Source organism: Chinchilla lanigera, unplaced genomic scaffold (genome assembly GCF_000276665.1).
Source record: "Chinchilla lanigera isolate Chin_1 unplaced genomic scaffold, ChiLan1.0 scaffold00016, whole genome shotgun sequence".
NCBI classification, from domain to species: domain Eukaryota; kingdom Metazoa; phylum Chordata; class Mammalia; order Rodentia; family Chinchillidae; genus Chinchilla; species Chinchilla lanigera.
In genome coordinates, this window is record NW_004955417.1 from 21,585,632 (window position 1) to 21,608,593 (window position 22,962).

General features: G+C 37.5%; 1 long non-coding RNA gene across 2 annotated transcripts; it reads right to left on the minus strand.

Moving 5' to 3' along the window:
• Positions 1-6,945: 6,945 nt before the first annotated feature.
• LOC102027849 lies at positions 6,946-21,244 on the minus strand. 2 transcript variants are annotated; one of them, XR_260487.2, is made up of 3 exons: positions 21,189-21,244; positions 8,728-8,841; positions 6,946-7,138 (listed from the first exon to the last, which is right to left on the minus strand). It is a non-coding gene; the product is annotated as an uncharacterized LOC102027849 (long non-coding RNA). The 2 variants fall into 2 exon arrangements; XR_001233411.1 differs by lacking the exon at positions 21,189-21,244 and adding an exon at positions 19,165-19,237.
• Positions 21,245-22,962: the final 1,718 nt, after the last annotated feature.

The window sequence follows — 22,962 nt, forward strand, 5'->3', positions numbered from 1 at the left end:
CTACGCTCCTGGTGGACTTTCACGATGCGAAGGGATTCCGCTCCTTATGAAACAGAATCCTGCTTGGAAGTCAGCTAGGAGTAAACCGGAGAACAAAGGTGAACCTCTTGACTTGGGGTGACATGGAATCTCAGCATTGTTTTAATTTGTAAAATAACACTGAAAAACTACAGAAAAGGAAGTTGTGAGGTGGAAAATGGCTAAATCATGTACTACTAGAAAATTTAGGGGGAAATGTACCTTTTAGAAAAACTTAAATCTATATGCTGTGAAATATCTGTGAAAGGTTTTTGCCTGTGAAAAGTCAGATCTGAGGTCTCATACGTGGGATAGCACATCCTCAGCTGGCGTTCCCTTTTGAAGGCAGGTGCAGCTCAAGCCGTGTTGACCAGAAGGATGGGTGTCACCTTAAGCAGTTTACTTCATTCCCAGATTCAGTTTCTTTTCCTTTTATTTATTTCATTGGTGCATTTTAGATACATATAATAATCACATTCATCACAGGGAATTTGTATCCATGAATGACACACTTTCCTTTTTCCTGTGCCCCTCCCCTCCCTTCAACCCTTCTTCCCATCCTTCTGTACAAAAATTTTGTTTCCATTTTTCTCCTTTTATCCTCCCTTTGTTTTCTTGTCCCTTCCTTCCTTCCTCCACTCCTTGTTCCTATTCTTATTTGAACATTTTCTTCCCATTTCCTAATATCTATTATACATTTTGGTTCTTATTTACACTTTCCATTTCTCAGACCAGAAAGACAATGTGGTTTTTAAAAATACGTGTGCTATTTATTTCACTTAAGAATATGGCCTCAAGGTGCATCACTGACATAGAAATGTCTCAAGTTTATCCTTCACTGTGGCAGAGTAGTACTCCAGTGTATAACAAAACCACATCTTCTGTATCCATTCATCAATTGATAAACATTGGGCTATTTCCAAGATTTAGCTGTTACAAACTGCTGCTATAAACATGGATATGCATATATCATTGTAGTATGATGACTTTCATTCTTTGGGGAGGATACCAAGAAGGGAAATAGCTAAGTCAAATGGGACCACTAGTTTTAGTTTTTGGAGGAATCCCCGCACTGATTTCCACAGTGGTTGCACCAGTCTACACTTCCACCAGCAGTCGAGAAGGGTTCCTTTACCCTGACAGCCCTGCCAGCACTTGTTGTTGGTTGATTTCTTGATAATAGCCATTCTTTCTGGGGTGACATGTAATCTCAGCATTGTTTTAATTTGTATCCTCAAATGACCAGTGATGTTGAACATTTTTTCATATATTTATTTGCCATTTCTACTTCTTGTGAGAAGTATCTATTCATTTCAAATGCCCATTTTTAGATTGGGTCTTTAAATTTGAGGATTCTGATTTTTTGAGTTCTTTATATATTCTGGATATTAGTCCTTTGAAAAATAGCTGGCAAAACATTTTTAACACATTGTGGGATGTCTGAAATTCAATTTCATCCCACCTTAAAACTGGAACAGTATTAATTCCCTGATGCTGTTGAGATGATTAACCAAACATATTTATAAGGACCATAGCAGTTCCATTGATATAGTAGATAGCCAATGATTAGAGTTGATCATTATGAATATTATTATCACTTCCATTAGTATTTTAACTAACCCTACTCAGGGCAGGAGGAATTTTGCCTGAGTTAAAATGGAAGGACTGGGGCTGAGGATTTAGCTCAGCGGCAAAGCGCCTGCCTGGCAAGCCCAAGGTCATGAGTTTGGTTGCCGGTACCGGAGAAAAACCAAAAAAAAAAAAAAAAAAAAATGGAAGGACTTACACTTAAGAAGGAAATTTCTTTTTTATTATTTCTAAAGATATTGAGCAAGGTTCAGTGTTAATACAGCAACAAGGTATGGTGTTGTACAGCAGGAATAACATCAAAACAGGGAAAGGCTGGGTAGAATGCCACAGCCACAACCAGATTGCAGAAAATTTCAAGACACAAGATTACATATCATGGGCTTGCTTGCTGGGAGAATTACTCCTTTTCATTTCCTTCAGTGTCTGATTAACATAAGGAGAAAGTGTGAGTGGGTGCTAACACCCCCGCTACTTTAACACTTAACACTTACTACTCTCCCCTCCAACAAAGACAGAGCAATCTCAGGTCCAGGTTCCACACAGGCAATCCTCTTTACCTAACATGTAATGGCATGGGTCTTTCACATAGTATTTGTTTGTATGGATGCCTTTTATCTACAACAATATGTATTATTTTTTTCAACTAAGAGAGTGAGAAAGTATTTGGTTTCAGAATATATATATGTGAGAATGTGTTAAAGGAATATTAAGTACATTATTGTTTAGCCTATCATTAGTTGTTCTTCTTGCTAATGATGTTTAAACTTTACTTGTGGTACTGAGGATTGAATCGAGGGCCTCACTTATGAGAGGGCAGTGCTCTACCATTGAGCTACACACACACACAGGCAAGTAGCTTAAGCTTTCCAATGCTACTTTCTTATCTGTAATAGGGGGTAATAATGTTGCTCAAGTCCTAAAGCTTTAAAGTGATCAATCACTGGGCATGATGGTGCACTCTTGTAATCCCAGCACTCAGGTGACTGACGCAGAGGGTTGTTGTGAGTTCGAGAACAGCCTGGGCTACAAAGTAAGCTCAAGACTAGCTTGAACTACATTACTACCCTATCTCAAAAAGAAAAAAAAGTAAAAAATAAAAAAATAAAATGAAATGATAAATCAAATAATGTATGTGAAGAGGTTAGCAGAATGGTTAGCACACAGTAATATAGGCTCAATAAATACTTTCTATGCATTTTTTTATTTCGAAGTCCTTATTTCCAAATGAAATTCTTTCACTTGCTTGTAGTTATCTGTTTATGACAGAAGGTTGAAAACATTTTGTTATAGAAAATTTAAAAGTCTTAATATTTTAATTACTCATTGAACTTATTCTTCACCTCCCTATAATTATAACACAAACAAGGTTCAGAAAAAATAAAATCATAAGTTCAGATCTTAAAACTAGAAATTCAGGAATAGTTACGGTATAAATGCGGTCACTTTGTCGTTGGAGTTAGGTTTGATCTTCTTCACTGTCAAAGCAAATTTTAAAACTTGGTGAAATATTAGGTAAGCAAACTACTTACAGTGAAAATTATCAATGATATTACACTGTGACTGAACTTCATTGTCACCAAAGGTACAATTGAAGGCAAAATGCCATAGAATGGTGTCCATTCGTGTTCTAATTCAGCGGATTTTCATGTGGTTTGAAGGCAGGTGAGAAATGGACCAAGGTGTGTAAGCATGGTGCTTGGAGAAAGTCTGCTCAAGGAGCAACTGGCCAGCATAACAGTACTAGGGACCTCAGAGAGTTTGCCAGAGGTCCATTTCTCCACTGACTAAACTAGAAGACTGAGCAGAGATATGCCACAGTTGACTACCTTCCCACGTAGACCACTCAGTCACAGATGATCTCTGAGGAATTTTTTCTGGGCCTTAGTCTCTTGTATTATTTATTATTTTATTTATGGAAACATAGAAAAATTTATTAGGAAGAAACACTATGCTGTTAAGATTTCTTATACAAAGCCTCACTATGGTCAATTTTATGTGATCTTTCAAGAAGATTTTCTATTCAAATTTCAATAACTACACTGTTGGTTAGGTAGACCAGTTCTCCTCATTCCCCAGATGATGTACAATGGAGACAGGATGTCATGCACACGAACAATGTGACTGGAATAGGGGAAGGTGACAAACTTCTGGCATGGTAGTACATCCCTGTAAATCTCAGGACTTTGGGAAGCCTGGCAAGAGGATTTTTAAACTCAGCTTGGGCAATTTAGTGATGTAAAAAAATCAACTTAGTGATTTAAAAATAAAAAGAAAGAAAGAAAGAAAGAAAGAAAGAAAGAAAGAAAGAAAGAAAGAAAGAAAAAGAAGAAAGGTAAACAAAAGGCTAGGAATATAGCTACTTCAATATGAAGGTCTGGAGTTCAATCTCCAGTACTATAAAAAGAAAAGGTACAAATCAAGCTAACAAATAGATAAATAAATGTGTTTATTTTTGCTAACTTCTTTCCAACTCACAGAATTGACTCAAACTTAGAACTACTGGGGTTTGGCAGGGGATCCCACACAAAAGGTACGAGTTGACCCAACTTCTGTCTCTACTTTCCTTCCCAGCAAAAGAGCCTCAGGCTATGTACGTTTTTCTGGAACAAATGCTTTTGTACTCCTCAGAGTCACAGGTTTGAATTCTAACACCCAGTGAGATGATATTTGGCTAAGGAAATACTTCATATTAAATGGGATTCTATGGTTAGGAACCATATTCAACGACTTAGGAAAGATATCAGAAATCTCATATTCAGCACCACCCCCATGCACAGGGGGAAGGCTATGTGAGGACAGATCAAAAAAGCAACTCTCTGTAAGCCAGAAGAGAGGTCACACCGGAAACCTAATTGGCCAGATCTTGATCTTGGGTTTTGAGCCTCCAGAACTGCCTGTTCTAGTTGCCCAAGCCAAAAGGATATGTAGACACCTGTAGTGGATTGACAGCTGGTGGTCAACTTATAACCCCCAGCTGAACTGAGTAAGTGTGGGAGGCCCACCTGGGGATTGTTGCCAGCAGCATAAAAGGCAGAACTGGAGAAGGAGAAGGAGGCTGTTGGGAGCTGATAGAAACTGTAAGGAGCTGTTGGTTGTTCTGGAGCAGCTCGTCATTCATACTGGCTTTCCTGATGAACATGGGCATTTTCATCCTTTGAGGAGCTCACGACCTTGTTGGCACTAAGAACAGCTTCATTTCACTTTGGGGAAGCTCTGGTCCTCACTCTGAGCATTGCTTCCTGGCTCTGGAGGGGAAGATGGTGCACAGTTCAGTCTCCTGAAGAAGCTTGCTGCGTTGGTTTTCCTGATGGGAACTCGGCTGTCTTCACCATTGGAGGAGCTCAGGACCTCACTGTTGCTGAGGATGGCTGTGGTACTTTTCAGGAGAGCTCTGGTTCTTACTTTGCGCATCGCTTCCTGGCCCAGTGCAGATCCCTCAGCCTGCTAGCACAGATCCTTCATCCCGCTGGCACAGACTTTCTAGCTTCTACCACTGACCTTTGGACTTTCACAGCACAGATCTGTGGAAAAGCCCTGCATGAGATATTGTTATGGGCTCTGGGCCTCCAGCTGGACTCATGGGAGGCACTGTTATGAGCTCTAGGTCTTCAGCTGGGCTCATGCAGGACATTTCCATGGGATCCAGGCCCTTAGCTGGATTCCTTGGTCTTAGTGTGTGGACAAATTCCCTGCACTCTTTTGTGTATCATTTTTTTGGTGACTACTATAAATAATCTTATAAACTATGTGTCCTGTATTATATTGTTTCCCCTTGCAAAAATACCCCCAAAACCAACACAACACCTCATCGCACCCATCCAAGTTCTGTGCACGCTCCCCACAAACACACACCCCCAGTTACCCTTTGTACCAAGAAGTGTTCACAGTGGCAGCACCAGATGCCATCCAAAGGACAGACTCGGGCTAACAGTCGTGCAGGCCCTGTACACCAAATCGTGGTCTGGAAGAGCACACCCAGGACCTGGGGAACTGTGCATCCTGGACCAAAGGAACCATTGCCCCACGGAGTGTGACTAAGGGAGGTACGAGAAGGCCTCACAAAATGCGGGGCCAAGTCTCAGACCTTACATCCTCCAACTAGGTAGATCTATGATGCTTTAGGGAATTGGAAGTTTTCTGGTTGAGACTTCTGATGCTTTTAGTGGAAGCGCCTCATGTGGAAAACACTGTTCTGAAAAGCAATGATTGCGCAGGAGTTAAGTGCCTAACTAAATGTGCTTGAGTGCGTTCTAATCCAAAATATCTGGACCTGAGTACTGCATGTAACGTGTACTAGCCTTGTCTCCATGCACATTTCTTAACATATGTATACCTAAGCTCTTCACTTAAAATGGGATCGGTAGAAATACCTAATTCATATGGTTGTTATGATAACGAAACAAATGAGGTTGCATAGCCGGATGATAGATAAATATAGATAGATAGATAGGTAGCAAATAGGTGGATAGTAGATAGATGATAGGACATTTATGTCTAACAAATAGTTTTAAAAAGCAAGGAAAGTGAGTAAATATTCATTCATATTTGAAATAATCATGGCATCGGTGTGGAAGAAAACAAACCTATTCACCAAATCCATTAGTAAATTTTGCCACTGGATAAGTAAAGATATTTAAATCAGTGGCTGACATAAAGTTTTAACACATGTGAAATTTAATATCACATATATTCTTCCTATATTCATTATATTTCTCCTTCATTAACTCTCATAATTGAAACTTGGTTTGGAATATAAAGTAAAATTCAGATGGCAGAGTATAAAATTATTGTCTCTACATAGTGTGAAAGTCATTCCATTTCTCTGTGCAAACTCTCATTAGTGAAGGTGCAAAGTCAGTGTATGCCTTGGAAGAGTTCCCATTTCTAGGATTTCCAAATCACTCTGTGAAGGGATACACTACTGCTTATTTCCCTCATACTAAATTCTTGATGACCTCCCTTTCCTACCCTGTGAAAAGACATGCTCATTCTCACAGACTAAGTGAATGCTTATGGAGAACACAGAGCTAAGGGGGCCTGCAGGCTAATGAAATAATATTTCAGCTCTCACATTTCCATGTGGCAGAACAGGAATAGAAAGAAATCCTACTAAAGCTGGTACTGACATTCCCAGATGTGCAGCCATTAACACATGCTAAAACAGGCTCTTTAAAAAGTCTATGCATTTTTCTCCAAAGGAATATAAAGTACCATTCCCTAAAGTAACCCCTCATGCTCAGTGTTCCTTCACTTAGGAGTTAGCAAGCAGCAAGCAATGTTCTGGAACATTTCCAGGGTCGTGAATGCCACGGATAGTAAAGAAACAAGACAACGTAAGACAGCGTGGAAGTTTTATTCCTTTTCGGTTCTTTTGAGCTCTTACAAGATCGTACCGTATTGACGGATGGTAGGCTTAACCCAGAGTAGCCCATGCATCACTGAAGGGCTTCGCTGAAAGTCTGTTTATCCATTATTGCTTACTGCTACCCAGCATCATTCCTGGTTGTAAGGAAGGGACTCTGCCAAAAATCTAGATGAGAGAAGGCAGTGTAAATCTACTGTCCAGCAGTATTGGTTCACTATTAAATGCATTCCCTGCCTAGACGAGGGGCACATGTCGTGCTTAAAATCACTCCTGTGGGAGTCAGCGAAGAACGTGATGTTATCCAATATTCAGAAAGTATTAAAATGCAGTTCGGAGTTTATCTGAGCAATTTACATTACCAAGAGTTAGAAGCTGCTATTACTCATGGGAGAATGGAGCCGCAGGTAGTGGCCCTCCATGCTTACCAGAGTGTTCATAAAGGCAGTGCTGAGTGCAAGATGTGTTTTGATTTCAACTGTGGTTTATCACGCTTAAGGATGACACAAAACAAAATTTTTAGGAAAGCTCCTTGGACCAATTTTCTCATCCTCGTCATCCTTCAAGACGATATTGCATTCATAAATCAGTATGTGGAAGTGAGAACATGTGGAAATTTGCCAGTAATCCACTTTGGGTCAAACACAAATGCCGTACTGATCACTGCACCACAGGTGCTTACAGCAGCAACTGGTACACAATGGCATTTTAATTAAATGTTGAATTGAAAGAGTGTGAACAGCCAGTCAATAGTGAAAGTAATCACACATCTTTGTGGAAGATGCTGGCTTTTACCACTTATTTTATTTTTATCAAAACAATTTTACTCCTCTTCTAAGGGTATAGTTTAGTAGCAGAGTACTTTCTTAGTATGCTAGAGGTCCAGAGTTCAATCCCCAGTACTTCAAATAGTTTTATTTATAAAAATAAAATAGTGTACTAAAAACTAAAATAGTTCAATAAAATAAAGTAAGTCAATATGTTATCAATAGATTCATCAGATGAAAAAATTCCTATTTGCATGGTAATCCAGTTGTACTGATGGTTCCTCAAAATTCACCTCTGTTAGGATTTGTATATCATGCCACATAAGTTTGCAATAGCTTCTATTTCTGACTCAGAAGCTGGTGGTATGACTTGCTTTAGCTAAATAAATGTTTATTGTTACTGTGTGTCACCAATTATTTGTGGCTGTTTGTTATGCAGCATTAGCTAACTGCTGGAGGGAGCTAGTTGAGTTCTTCTACATTTTATCCGTGCAATAAATCTTCTGGAAGATGGAATTGACCATTTTTGCTTTAAATCAGGAAAACTAGACATTTGGCATCTCCTGTACTGAAATGCCCATGCCAGTGTGTAAAAAGTACACATTGAGGCACCCTGTTATACTGTGAACAAGAAGTAGGATGTTGGTATAGTCTTGACTGCACCCACCAACATTCTTGTACTGAGATTTTACCCAACAAGGCCACAGTGGGAAATGAGGGCCAATGTGTAGGTAATGAGCATTCTGCTCTCACGAATGGGCTAAAGTCACTCACTACAAAGAGGCCTCGCTGGAGTGAGTTTTCAGTCTTGTGAGGATGCCCTGTTTGTCCCCTTTCCACCAAGTGAAAAGAGAGCAAAGAGGCCCTCCCCAGAGGCCATCCTCTGGGATTTGTGGTTCATATCCTTGAGCACTGTCAGAAATATACTTCTGTTCTTTGTAAATTACCTGCTCTCAGATAGTGGGTAGCAATGCAAACAATAACACTTACCGTTTCCTTTCAGTCATGGAGCAGGACTTTCCCGGGACAGCAAATGCTCACTTTTCACAAGAAGTCCCTGCAGAATTGACTGCGCGCAAGCTGACAAAGCTGCTTTGGCTCTTCCTACAAGAGTCAGGTACCACAGCTCTCTTTTTCTACTGATAATCACCTCTACAAGGTCTTTTCCCCAGCCCTAGCAAAGACTATTTACTTCACCAAATAGTTCAGAAATGTTTTCTATGCAGTGCTTATGGGTATAACAGACCCTCAGTTCCTCGAAGATGTAAGCAGATTTATTTTTAATCTGTTTATACCAAGTATTGAGAGGTACTTGGTGGAATAGGTATTCAATATTCTCCAAGTGAATGGCTAGAGGGACACATACATGTTCAGCTCTGGAGGCGTTCTGAAAATAGCCTGGCTAACTCTCACGGGTAGGGAACTATGAAAGGAGGCAAAGATCTGAAATCTTCTGCAGAAGATGAGGCACTTTGCCAATGTACTTTGCTCCAGGGCTTCCAATTTCAGCAAAAACCAGTTTTGTCACAACTTGCCTTTTCAATCTGCATTTAGACAGGTAGTACACTGAGATTTGTACTGCTTTCAACTATTTTTTACTAAACGTCTCGATTTTTATCAAGAATCACAGTAGCCCCTGCCTCTACCATCAGAGCAAATTGTGACTTCCTTATCCAGTTATTCTTCCATTTATTTATTGATATTTTGAGCTCAGCTGTATTCTTCGTACATTGTCCAAGAAAGTTCTGTCAATTCTAGCGTAAGTCATTTTAATTTTGATAGTAAATTCAAAACAAGAGGGTAGTGGGAATTTTTCTTTATTCTCTAACTTCTCTTCAAGCGGACTTAGGAACTCTTTATAGAGGATGTGAGATATTTGCTACAAATTTAGGAATGATAGGGAATTCATGACCTTTTACAGTGGGTAATCCATGTATCACAGGACATGTAAATGCAGCAGTGAAAGAAAAAGATGTGTGTGTTTCCCTCAGTGGTCCATCATCTAACTACAGACAGTCAAAACTTCAATTACAAAATATTTTGTCAAATATGAAAATAGTATTAGAAAATCAACAAACCTATTAAAAAGAAAAGATGGAGAAGATAGGAGGGATTTATTTATTCATCTTAACAGACACTTTTCCCAGATCAAGGTGCAACTAAAATCCTAAAAGCCTACAAATAAATGGAGGTCACAAAATCTCTACTATGGGCTAGGGATTTACCTCAGTGACACAGCGCCTGCCTGCCAAATGTGAGGTCCTGAGTTTGATTCCCAGTACCAAAAAAAAAAAAAAAAAAGCCTCTATTATAAAGGGGAAATGTTTATTGAATTTGGTAGTGTATTATTGGTTGATCAAGTTTTTAAATGGCCCACTTATAGTGACCTGAGAAAAATACAATGATTACAAGACTCTTCTCTAGAGTTCGGGCATGCAGAATATAGCATACAGGACAATAATATATATTACCTCTCTATGTGCATATGGGGGTTAAATAGAAGAGGGTGCTTGAGATGATGACAATAGTCCAACTGAAAAAGAGACACAACTGTAGGTATTTAAAGAAGAGAAAGAACAATATAGGAGACTGAGTATATTGGTAATTGAAGAGCTACAAAGTTCAATAGAACATTGTGAGGCTGTCCAGTGGTGAGCTACAGCAGGAAGCTTCCATTTCCAAAAAATGGAGTGAACAAGGAAATTAAGGCTACATTTTAGAACCTGGAAACAACTCCAGGATACCTGGTGAGAAATGAGACTTCCATGGAAAGTTCTTCATGCAGCGAGAACCACAGAGGCACTACTAGTGACAACATCTGAGGCACAGCAAGACAAAGATTCCTCTAGACAAGCAACATGCTCATTACCAACCCCTTCCTCTCAACATAAAAATCCCTACTTTATAGCATTTATCAATTCCCATGGTCTAATTATTTGCATGATGGTTGGTTTCCAACTACTAAGAATTAATAATTCAGTTGCAAAGTTACTGAATATTACACAATCTGTTCTCTGCAGCCCTTATGAGCTGGCTTCAGACTGCGTTTCTTCTACTAGAGCTTCCTCACTAAGAGTCAGGGAAGGAAATGGGAGCCTGAGAAGAATGTTTACCTATGAAACAGAATACCATGAAAAGTACCTGGGAGCAAATAAAGATCAGCACACAAGCTTTCCCAAAATGTTCACAAATATTGTCTAATTTTCTTGCACAAATGAGCCAAAGACCAATAGAACTCAACCATCTGCCAAGTTTTATTATTAAATCCAAAATAAATGCAAGCCTATGAGTTTATAAGTATACGTGTGTGCTACAGTGGAGGTACATTAGATGGAGAGGAGTCAGTGAATCACATCTGCAGTTATACTAGCCAAGTTAGAAAATTTAATTATTGCAATGGCATATTGGTACCTTCAATTATAAAGCTTATAATGTTCAAGCTTAGTTTCACTAAAATTATAACCTGGACCATTTTTAAAAGGCAAAGTGCTTGTGACTACAGACTCTGTTCATAATATATACAACAAAATTAGTAACAGTAATAGAAAATTTGAAATATCAACATAAAATTCTTAATATAAGATGGGTATACTACTACTACTAATAATAATATAAAAATAAAATAATAGCACACCTAGTGCTTGTTTCCTCTAAGTTAGGTATCATTTGTTGCTACTGTTTGATGATTTCTGTGGGGTTTTTAAAATGTTGCTCTTCTTTATTTTTATCTTTGTTTTGTTGTTCATGATTGAATCTAAGTCCTCACATCATGCTAAATGCATGCTCTGCCATTGAGCCACACCTCCAACACTTAGGCATAATATTAAACTATGTAGCAGGTGTTCTCCAAAGATAGATTCATAAATGCCATTCTATTCTGTCTGTATAAGACACTCCTCAAATCAAGAAGTAGGTAATTTCTTTGCTTTTCTTGTAGTTTTCTTACATTTAGCAGGTGTTCTCCAAAGATAGATTCATAAATGCCATTCTATTCTATGTGTATAAGACACTCCTCAAATCAAGAAGAGGCTAATTTCTTTGCTTTTCTTGTATTTAAGGTGGTATTGTTATCTGCTTTGTTAACAGAATACAGCGGAAGTGAAGCATAGCTCAGAAAGTCAGCTTTTATTCTCCTAAAAGTTGACATGTAGGAAACCTAACTATCCTGAGTTCAGCATGGTGAGAGGAACCTTAAATTAGCTTGGTGAGGAGGACAAGGAGACAGACAGACAGACAGAGCAAGAAATGTTCTGCTTGGCTCTAGCAGTTCCTGCTAAGGTGTCAGATCTGTGAGTGACAAAAGTCTTGCACATTCCAGTTGCAGCAGAACAACCACATTGCTGAACCCAACCCAGATTCATGATTGTAAGAAATGATAAATTGCTATTTTTTGTTATGAAATTTTATTTTTTCTACAAAATAAAAAATTAAAAATAATTTTAAATTATTATGTAAACTAAAATTGAAACACAAAAAGACTATACCATGGAGGGAGAGGGTTGCCGTTGTTTTAAGTCACTAAGTTTGGTGGTGCCTCTCCATTGACAAATAAAATTAGGAAAACAAGTGTTAGTATAACTTACTTCACGTAGCAACCCCATGAATAATTGCTATTACTATTCTCATTGCACAATTAAGAAAACTGAGGCACTGGGAAGTTAAGGTAGCAAATGACAAAGGAAGACTGTGAATCAAGGCAGGCTGGTTTCAAAGTCTTTGCTCTTCCCCTCCACATGCAACTGATTCCAATAAAACATTCATGTGCTTGGCACAGCACTCACAGCCATAATAGTCTCACAATTTCCTTCTCTGAATACAGCCAGACTGGAGTGGTGTTCTAGGGTGTACCTACCATTCACACTTCATTTTCTGTGTGTGTTTTCATGGGAACTATGCAACTTTCTGTTCTGCATGTGCTCAATGCAAAAATATCTGGCTAGAGGACCTACTGAAAATATAAAAATAAAAATAAAATTTCAAGGAATGTATTGCTCTAGATTCATCTGGTGTTGGCTTTTTGGCTATGTCAACAAGGATCTGTCTGAGTTCAGAAAAAACAGGAAGCAGTGATTTCTTTTCTGACCCATATGACTGCTAAAAGGAAATTCCATTTTTATACCTTAAGGGAAACATTTAGGTTTTATAGCTTCAGGGGCTGTTTAATGGTGATACCCGTGCACTGTTATGATGCCCACAATTTATGCACAGCATGAAGGCTTGCCAATTGTTTTCAATTTATTCTTTCTTCCAAAAGCATCAAGCATATAAAACACCCTGTACTGTCATGGACGGGGAAGGAAACACATTGAGTAAGTTGAGGCACTATTCATCCTATTTCCAAATTTCTGAAGGTAAAAATGTGTCTTGATTGCTATTTATACATATATTGAACATTTCCTACTGTGTTTTTCTTTAGATTTTCAGGAGTCTGTATCATGTGTATTTTACCTTCCAAAATATTTCAAAAATATGTGCCAGTAGGCTCCTTCCCCCTCTTCATTCACTTATTCTAGAGTACAAAGACATTTTCTCTGAAGTTAAAGTAGTAATGGATTAGGTTTTGACTAGGGTTCCTCTTCAAACAGTTAAAATACAAAAACAAGGACTATGGCTGATTTTGTTTTTAATAGCCATCATTTTTTCGTCACCTCTCCTAGGAAAGAATTTGAGAGGAATTGAGGATTCCCACTTTCAACTGAGTAGTTTACTTCACCTCTGCTTTCATGTCCTAACACTGTCTGGGAGATTAGCTTTATGCTATCCTAAAATGTTCCCTACTGAAATGATATGGGTTTCTTACTTGATCTTCCGTATACAATGTTTAATAAATATCTATTAATATTTTCATCTTAGAGAAATATCAGTGTATAAAAGAAAGAAGAAAAGTTAGATATGCAAAGACTACAGTATTCTGAAGTACCAGTTTGGTAAAAGTTGATTACTATGGGTTCTAAATGCCCCATGTGTGACTAATAAATACAATATTCACAGCTCCATGACAGACAGTAGGAAAGTTAAACACAAAGAAACTTACAAAAATACAAAAGCCAGAAGTAGGTAATGTATTGTCATATTGATTCATTTAGTTACTCAAAATAACCAACACTTACATAAATGCTAACATTTACTCTAGATTCTTAAGCCAGTAAGCTGAGACTAAATTTTTGGATGAGATTTTAAAGATTTAGGTGGTGTACCTTACACAGATAACACCTCTACCTTTTGTTTTAAATACTATTTTCCCAAATTGTACATCAAATGCCTAGAATAGTTCTTTTTATTTGGGATAGATGTGTGTGTGTGTGTGTGTGTGTGTGTGTGTGTGTGTGTGCGTGCACACTAAAATTTGTTAGCTAATATCTTTGGCAGTGTGTGTTTGCTTTTTCTCCCCTAGGAATTCTTCAGTTCTGAATGTTCTGATACAAATTTTTTCAGCAATTTTCTCTGAAACCCTAAATAACCAACTTAATCATATTTTAGTTACTTTCCTTGAAAAAGATATTATATTAGTTACTTGAATAAGGAAAAAGTATCAACCTAAATCATGCTGTCACCCCCAGAAATTATTCTGAGATTGTTTTCCAGCAATCTGAAAGATATAAACCAAATTTGTTTCTAGTCCAAATAATTCTGAAACTTCTAGAACATTTAACCTTTAAGAGAGAATGAGCTCTGACTTAGTGAACTGGTAAGTGTAAAAAGTTTTTAAATGCTTCATTCCAAGAATGTTGCTTGTATAGTTAAAGCATTAGATCAATCAAGTGTATTTATAGGAGTATGCTATTAAGAGTAATATATGACTAATATAACTATCAAATAAAATATTTATCTATCATAACATTTTATTTGTATTTAAATTATATGTATTCCCATTGCTGCCCATTTTTTTCTATTGTTTTATTTTTACCCATAAAAGAATTGCATTTAGGTGCACTTTTAATTGCTATTAGAATTATTTTGAGATTTAATTACAAACACATGTTGATATTATAGCCATCATTTATTGAGTTAAGCCTTTCTACTATATGATATCTTATAAATCTCCACTGAGAAGAATTTCCAAATAGAATATCAAAATTCAGGTAAGATGTTTAGCTTCTTTCAAGCCAAAAACTATATTATTATTTTCGTCCTATCCTACATCTCTTTTTTTAGGTAGGAATTTTAACATGGCTAACTATATATTCACACTGGTTTCATATTTTCCCTATTTTAAAAAATTTATATGTGATCTCTTTTAAGGAACTATTCACAATCCCAAAGAATAACTAAATTTTAGATACTTATATGCACACGTAAGGTGGGAAATTGAGATTCTCCTAGTATTCATGGAAAAATAGTTTCCCAGCAGGATTTCTTTGTTATTCTGCAGTTAATGAAGTAGTAGTACCACAACATCAAGACAGACTTAAAATGTATGTTGAAATAAGGTGCAGTTAGAAAAGTCCAGATAGTCCTTTGTGAAAAGCTAACTTCTAATTTGTACCGAAATCAGCAGGGTCCCAGAGGCTATGTGAAAATCCCCACAGTGCTTTCTGTGAGAGGCTTAAGCATAGCAATTATTGAATTGTTTGTGGTTACGGTGTAGTTCAGCTCCCCTCGATATATCCTTAGGCACAGCTAGAAATTTGACAGAGTAAAGATTTTAATGTTTCTCTTTGTTTCTTACCTAACATCTTTGCTTTGATACTTCTATGGTATGAGAACTACAGCTTTTTTTAACAGTAGGAAAAAGAATACTAAATACATCCAATAACCACCTCAGCATAAGTACCACTTAATCAGAATAGCACAAAACAAGAGTAGAAAACAATGACAAGGGATCCTTTCTATAAATAGTGGAATATTCGTTTTGGCCCAGGTTCAGGGTCTGAGAGGCTTTTGGAAACTCCAAAATTTCAGTCTCAGATTCAATATGTCTTTACCTGTAAGTGCATTCCTGATCAAAGTTTTCAAATCAAAGGTTTCTAGAAGAGAACCGACAACAAGATAAGGCTTGGGGAGATCATTTTAAGGCAAAACAGAGTCATTGTAGAGGAAAAAGAAACATATTTCACATTGAAGGGAAAGTCATTGTTAGTAATTTATAGATGATTACCACATTTTTCTCTCTTATAACAAAGTAGATAATGGTGCTTATTTATCTATTTGCTTATCCAGTCCAGAATTAGAATCATAAAGCAACTGATTTCCTGCTAATGATATTTAATAAGAAATGTTCCCATGCCAATTAATACGTTCCTACAATATCATGTTAGTAGAACTATAATATTCTATACTATGTTGAACATTAGTGTTTGGTTCATCTTTTCACTCAGTTGGACAATGTGGTTTTGTATAACTTTGCATCTGAATCCTTGTACATATTCTTAACTATTTCTTTAGAGGAAATTCCCAGAGATGAAATTATTGATTCCAGTTGGCAAAGATTCATTTTCCTAATTAATACGCTGATCATTAAAAATATTATCTCCACACACCAATGCCCTCATTTTTAGTTTTGCTAGTGATTTTTCATTACCTTTGTGGCTTAATTTTTCATATTTACTTGTTCCTTAGAAAGAACAACATCAAGTGCCTTTTAAGTTACTCAAAATCTAGTTGGAGCAAGTCAGAAAACATCACAGCAGTTCCAGCAATTAAATATGGCACATTGATATGTAAGCAGTGGTAGGTTCACATTATGAAGAGCTTTGAAATAAATCACAATTACATGGTGCTGTAAATGTATCCACTAAGTATAGGAGCACAATTAGGCATCTAATTATATGGGAAAATGCAATCATATCCTAAGTAGAAGCCCTAGCCACAAAACCTGTTCCTGCCTGAGCCATTTTACTCCACAAACCCTCGGGCTCTTCAGTGATTCTATTGCTCTGAGGACATTCTCTGTTCCAGAAATTCCCCTATTTTTACTTTACACCTCTCCTCAATGGCCAGTCCAACTGATCTCTGACATATTATCTTCATTAGATTCCTTCTATAAACATTCTTGACTTCTTTTAAACCGTACATCCATAGAAGGTACTTACTCCATTTGCATCAGTCAAACTCTGCCGAACGTATCATTTAAGGTTTTATACCTATTGCAAGACATCTGATTAAAAAGTGAGAGAAGAGCGGCAGAGAATTCCTGAGATCAAGGAATCCATCCTTCAAATGGTCACAACGCAACCACATTTCCTCTGCTTACCTTGTAACCACAAAACCTAAACTCTAACAGCTTTATGCGAGCATAAAAGACCCAGAAGGAATAACAGCATATGTTTGCCACCTTATTTTTAACCAAGGTGAAAGTGATAAAATTCAAAACATTGGGTCCTAATTTGGGTAGAAGTTGTAGAAACATCACGCTCATGGTCAGACAGCGTTTGTAAAGGCATAATACTTACTATCGCATAATTCTAAGCAATCTGTAACAGTCCCATCACCTGCTGAAGCCCCTGGTATCTTTTTTATCACTGCTGGACAGTGCTGGAAAGAGAGCTGAAAGCATTCACACAGCAAAATCTATCTGCTGTAATCTTCCTCTTTTCTCATTGTGATATCAGAGGGGCACAGCCGCTATCAAAGTCTCAGCTGAAACATGCCCTCCTCAAAGCCTAGAAACACGTGACATACTTTCTCCCAGCCCCTCAAACTAATTCCTGTCCATCTAATTTTTATCAAAGTGCAAAAATGAAGTTACAGAGGAATATTACTTTCTAAGTGATGTAGAAAGTGATGAAGCATCCAGGCGGGTAATTTTTTTTTTTTTTAATTCTAGTACCGTTTGATGGTCTTTCCAATAAAATTAAATATCCATTCCCTTGGACTAAGGGTGGAAGCCAAATAAAAGTGTTCCAAGAATTAAACTGATGTTTGTACATAAGACCTCCAAAAGGGCTCTAAAAAGCCATTACACTATAGTAGTCTAATATACAGTGTTCTTAATATATAAGAACCAGAGGTGAGAGAGATTTTAAATTTCAAATGTTTTATTTAGAAAAGAGTTATAGTTTTGCTCTGAAGTATAGGAGAAAGAGGATCAGAAAATAATTTAGGAGTAATTTCTGCCACACAGAAAGAAAAGAAAAAACCTTATCCTGGATTTTTTTTTTTTTTTTTTTTTTTTTTTTTTTGGTTTGTTTTGAGAAAGCTACAGAGGAAAAAAAGATATTGAGCTATAAGAGTAGGTCTCCGAAACAGAACTCAATTGAAGAAAAATTGTGGTGAGTTCAAAATTACCAAAGAAAATGCCAGTAGAAATCATCTAAGTAGTCTGAGAATACAAGGATAATGGGGCACTTTGCTCTATTTTTCAGTACAATATTGGAGGAAATAGACACTGGTAGCAGAAAGCTGAGTTCAAAAACCAGTCTCTGATAGAAGAGTAATGGACAGGAAATCAAAACCTTGTGGTCCACATAGATGCAGAAGACCTAGGGTCACTGGAGACCAAAAGAGGGAAGGAACCTGCTGTGGCGACGACTAGGTTTAACCGTGAATCAGGGATCGACTCAGCCATAGATAGTTCAACAGCAGAGGCAGCCGGAAAGAGGCCCCTACACACTCAGCAAGCCAACACCTCAAAGAGAGCTCACCGGCAGCTGAGGAGGGGCCAGTGTCTTAGCTTCAAAAGAATTTGTGTTTAAATTCTTGCTGATTTTTAAGTTGCCATCTATAATTTTCTTTCTTAGGTTTATTGTGAAAGTCACTATGTATAGTGCACTAGGAATTCATATCATCTTTTTAAAAATATAGGAACTAGGAAGCTAATTTATCAGTCAAAAATGTTAGAGTAGGACTTTCTTGGAACTACATTTTTATTTAATTTCTGTGTAGAATTTAATGTGGAGTAAAGAAACGTGCTCGAAAAAGTACATATTTATTTATATACTTAACTGTGACACCAAAAGATAAATATAAATTTCACTTTATTTTGTACTTCTTGGAATCATAAATCTCCAAGTTTAAAAGTATAGAAAAAGTGTTATCAATGAAAACCCAGATGAATTAGGACATAACCACATAATAGAATATTATCTATCTCAGTGCACTATCTCTACACATTAAAATACAATATCCTTAACTACATTAAGTGAAAAACAAGGTATAGAGTAGTATTTTAAAAGGGAGCATAAAATAAGAATTTACATATGGATTTTATTTCAAAAGCCAAGAAAGAAAATAATGAAGTCTAAAGTATTATTAAGTAAATAAGGATAGTAATCAAATCTGGAGAGAGAGTTACGTGCTAGAAAAATGAGGTAACAAGGGGAGAAGAATGTCCACTGGATAACAATTTATATATCTTGACTTTTGAACAATACGAATATTTTAATGTGAGCGCCCCAAATTACTACTACTATGCCATGACCAAACACTCTGAGTGTCATAAATTTTCACAAATAATTAAACAACCTGAGTATCCTCATCTTCACCTACCTGGCCTCCTCCTTACCCGTCAGCTCTGCTTCTGAGCTTCTCTCCTGGAGTTTTGGGTTCCATGGCGCACAACTGTAAGGGGCTGAGCTACGCTGATTTTATTAGGGACTGTGAGGTCACACTTGCAGTGACATCACCATTGAGAACAGAGCTGAAACCTCACAAAATAATTTTTTAGGGTACTAGGAATTGAATTTAGGCACTTTGCATTAAGCTACATCTCCCGTCTTATATATATATATAAGATAGATATATATATATACATATATATACATATATATACATATACATATATCTTTTTTTGAGATAGATTCTCACTAAATTGCTAAGCTGTTCAGACTGGTCTCATACTCACAATGCTGCTGAGTATATTTCAATAAAAATGCATCATTTAGTGAGACAAATGAGGTGATTTTTCTCTGTTTGAATAAAATGTTATTTATCACTAAGATGCAGCAGAAATAATTCTACCTCTGCTTTATTGTTAGTTTATTTGCTGAGAAACTTCTGTGAAATATGAATATATGGGAAAGGAAAGAGTTTTGTACGGCAGTTTCATCTAGTTCTCAAGTTTTGTATCTTTCCAAGTTTTACATCAAAATCTGTGACTATAGGCCAGGCAGAGGGCAAATGCCTATAATCCCAGCACTGAGGAGGCTGAGGCAGAAGGATTGCCGTGAGTTCGAGGCCAGCGTGAACTGCATAGTGAAACTTTGTCTCAAAAAACAAGAAAATAAAAAGATAAGAAATCTATGACTATAAAACTTAATTATTTATAAGATGATACCTAAATTTTCTCTTCTTTAAAATTAGAAGAGGGATGATAAATATAGGTAGGTAGATAGATAGATTAGATAGATAGATGATTGATAGATAGATAGATGATAGATAGATAGATAGATAGATAGATAGATAGATAGATAGATAGATCAGATAGATAGAAAAGGATAAGGCAGACAGCCCGGCTAAGAGTTTGTCATCTAGATGAAGCTCAGAAGCTTTTACTAAATTTCCATTCAGAAGCAGTGTATTCTTTCACAACAGCCAAGCACTGGACTAGCTGGAGCTTTGAATCAATAAAGAATCATCACTCCCACTGCCTCACCCTAGGCTTTCTTAATTCAGAGCTTCCTGTTACAGATCAAAGTACATCATTTCTTCTGTCACTCCTCGTCCTTACACACATCCAAAAGAAAATCTAGGAAACTCTGCCACAGGAAAGGTTGCCTTGGACAAAGGAAGTGTCGTGGACCCCAGGTCAACTCTCCATGAGGTCAGGCCCCCAGACAGTTTTCACATCAGAGTGGCAGTCAACACGATGTGGCTTAGCTCTGCAAAGCAGGAGAAAGAGCAAGCATGAACGGAGAGGCAGACAAGGCAGGATACCAACGGCAGGAGAAGACTCGGGTGGCTTTCACGGGAAAAAAGTGGAAGATGAGTCCCTAGAAGTGATTCCTTGCAAAGGTCCCTTTTAAGCCTTCTTTCTGCACATTCTTCAGGTTCCATAAACGGCACATGCTGGGGGACACATCCCCAGTGTACTGTCTCAGGGAACGGCAGGCGGCCATGAGAGACTGGAAGTTTCCTTTGCCTTGCGGAGGAGAGGGAAGGAAGAAAAGGTCAGCATCTGAGCGCTGCCTCCAAGCGCACTCATCTGCCGTACAGGGAAAAACATCACTTGTGCTCTGCTGGCAGAAGTGGATTGTGGACCCGTGAGCAGTGCGAGTCACACTTTCTTTACATTCACGTCTAGGGAGTTAAAATCATCACCACTGCAGTACATGCCAAAAATGGGCATGGGGAGAAATTTCACCCCAGAAGACTGGGGTCTCCACAGCGATTCTACTACGTGTAATCTACGATACTGAGAGTCGAGGGAAGCAGGATTTCAACCACTGACATGGTAGTTTCTTTTCTTTTAATTTCTCAAAGGAAGTATGGAGCCATCTTTTCCCAAAATTTTCCATAAGAAAAAAGAGAGGTTACTATAGACCCATTAAGTCAGTGTCCTCGTCTTCACCTACCTGGCATCCTCCTTACCCGTCAGCTCTGCTTCTGAGCTTCTCTCCTGGAGTTTTGGGTTCCATGGCACGCAACTCGTAAAGCGCTGAGCTGCGCTGATTTTGTTACGGACTGTGAGGTCGCACTTGCAGTGACATCACCACTGAGAACACAGCTGAAACCTCACAAAATAATTTTTTAAGGCACTAAGAACTGGATTTAGGGACTTTGCATTAAGCTACATCTCCAGTCTTCTTTATAATTTTTTCTTTTTTTTTTTGAGACAGATTCTCACTAAATTGCTAAACTGTTCAGACTGGTCTCAAACTCACAGTGCTGCTGGCTCAGCCTCCAAGAGTGCAGGGATTATAGGCTTGCGTCACCACTCCCAGCCAAAATAACTAAGTTTTCTGATGGAACCAACTCAGCACTAAAAGAGTGAGTGAATCAGGCAGGCTGGATTGAGTATTTCTAAGTTATAGAAGTAACTTCAATAATAAAAAAGTAGATTGTTACTAAATCTCCCAGGATCTCAAGTCCTCGATGATCATCTATTTTACAGGCTTGTCAGAAAAATTAGTGATGATTCTTGCCAAGCACCTACTGCATACTATGTGCCTGACACATAGTCGGGACTCAGCCAATAATAAGCAAACTGATAAGAGATAAGCAAAATGCACAGGCTTCTAATTAAACTATTTGTAGTGTATCATCCACATGTTTGTTCAAGTCTTCCTGTCTTCAACCACCCAACATACCAGACTTCTTAAACTGCTTTATCTTTGGGTAGAAGGTAGGACATGTAAATGCATATTTTTAGATATTCAAATAGGGGAAATAACTGTGGCACATACGGCTCAGCTCCAGAAAAGGGAGTGTTCAAGCAGTTGCAGACACTGCTCACACTGTGTCTGACATGTGATGTCAGATAAGCTTGAAGTGTGAGAGGAGAAGGTCGTACTTCAGAGAAGAAAATCGCAAATACCCACAAAAAAAGAAGAGAAATGATCACAATATATAGCAGAAGGGAATTATTATCTTTCAAATTAACAGCAAAACGTCAAACCATCTTCAACATTTTTTTAAGAAATAATGTAAGTCATCTTAGAAATGCTGCAATCCGAAACTACTTCATGTTTTAAAAAGCTTAGCACTTCAGGTACTGGCTTTCCTTTCTCCAGAAAATCTATATATTAATATTACACATTGAATCAAGAAGTAGGACATGGCATAAGACAGTGCTGAGAAGTCATGAACTGTCATAGTACTTGAGTTCAAATCCTACCTATACCGATTCTTAAGTATCTGACTTTAACTTATTTTGACACTCCTCAGGTTATCTTTATCAATCTATATAATAGAATGGAATAAGACAAATAATTTGTGTTTGTTTTGTGAATAAGTGAGGGTGAAATGTTTAGTAGAGTTCCTGGAACAGAGTAAAGATTCAGTAAGCACAGTACTGTATATTAGTACTAGTATTACTACCACTGCTTCTCTCACAGTGGTTGAAATAATACTAGTAACAGCACTGTTAGGCTTAGTGTTACTTATTGGCGTTTCAATAGTTGCAGAAGTTTTATTTTGCAAACTACACTACAGTTTCTTTCAGAGTGCTGGGCTACCATTTATCACCTTTTAGAAATTTGTCATAATTAGTAGCATAGTTGTGGACTTATGGTGGATATTTGGTGACTATTCCTTGATTGATAGCTGTGTATATGCATTACATTCGGGTAAACATGAATTCATTTGCATTTCAACTCAACAACTTAAAAATTAACCCACTTTCACATT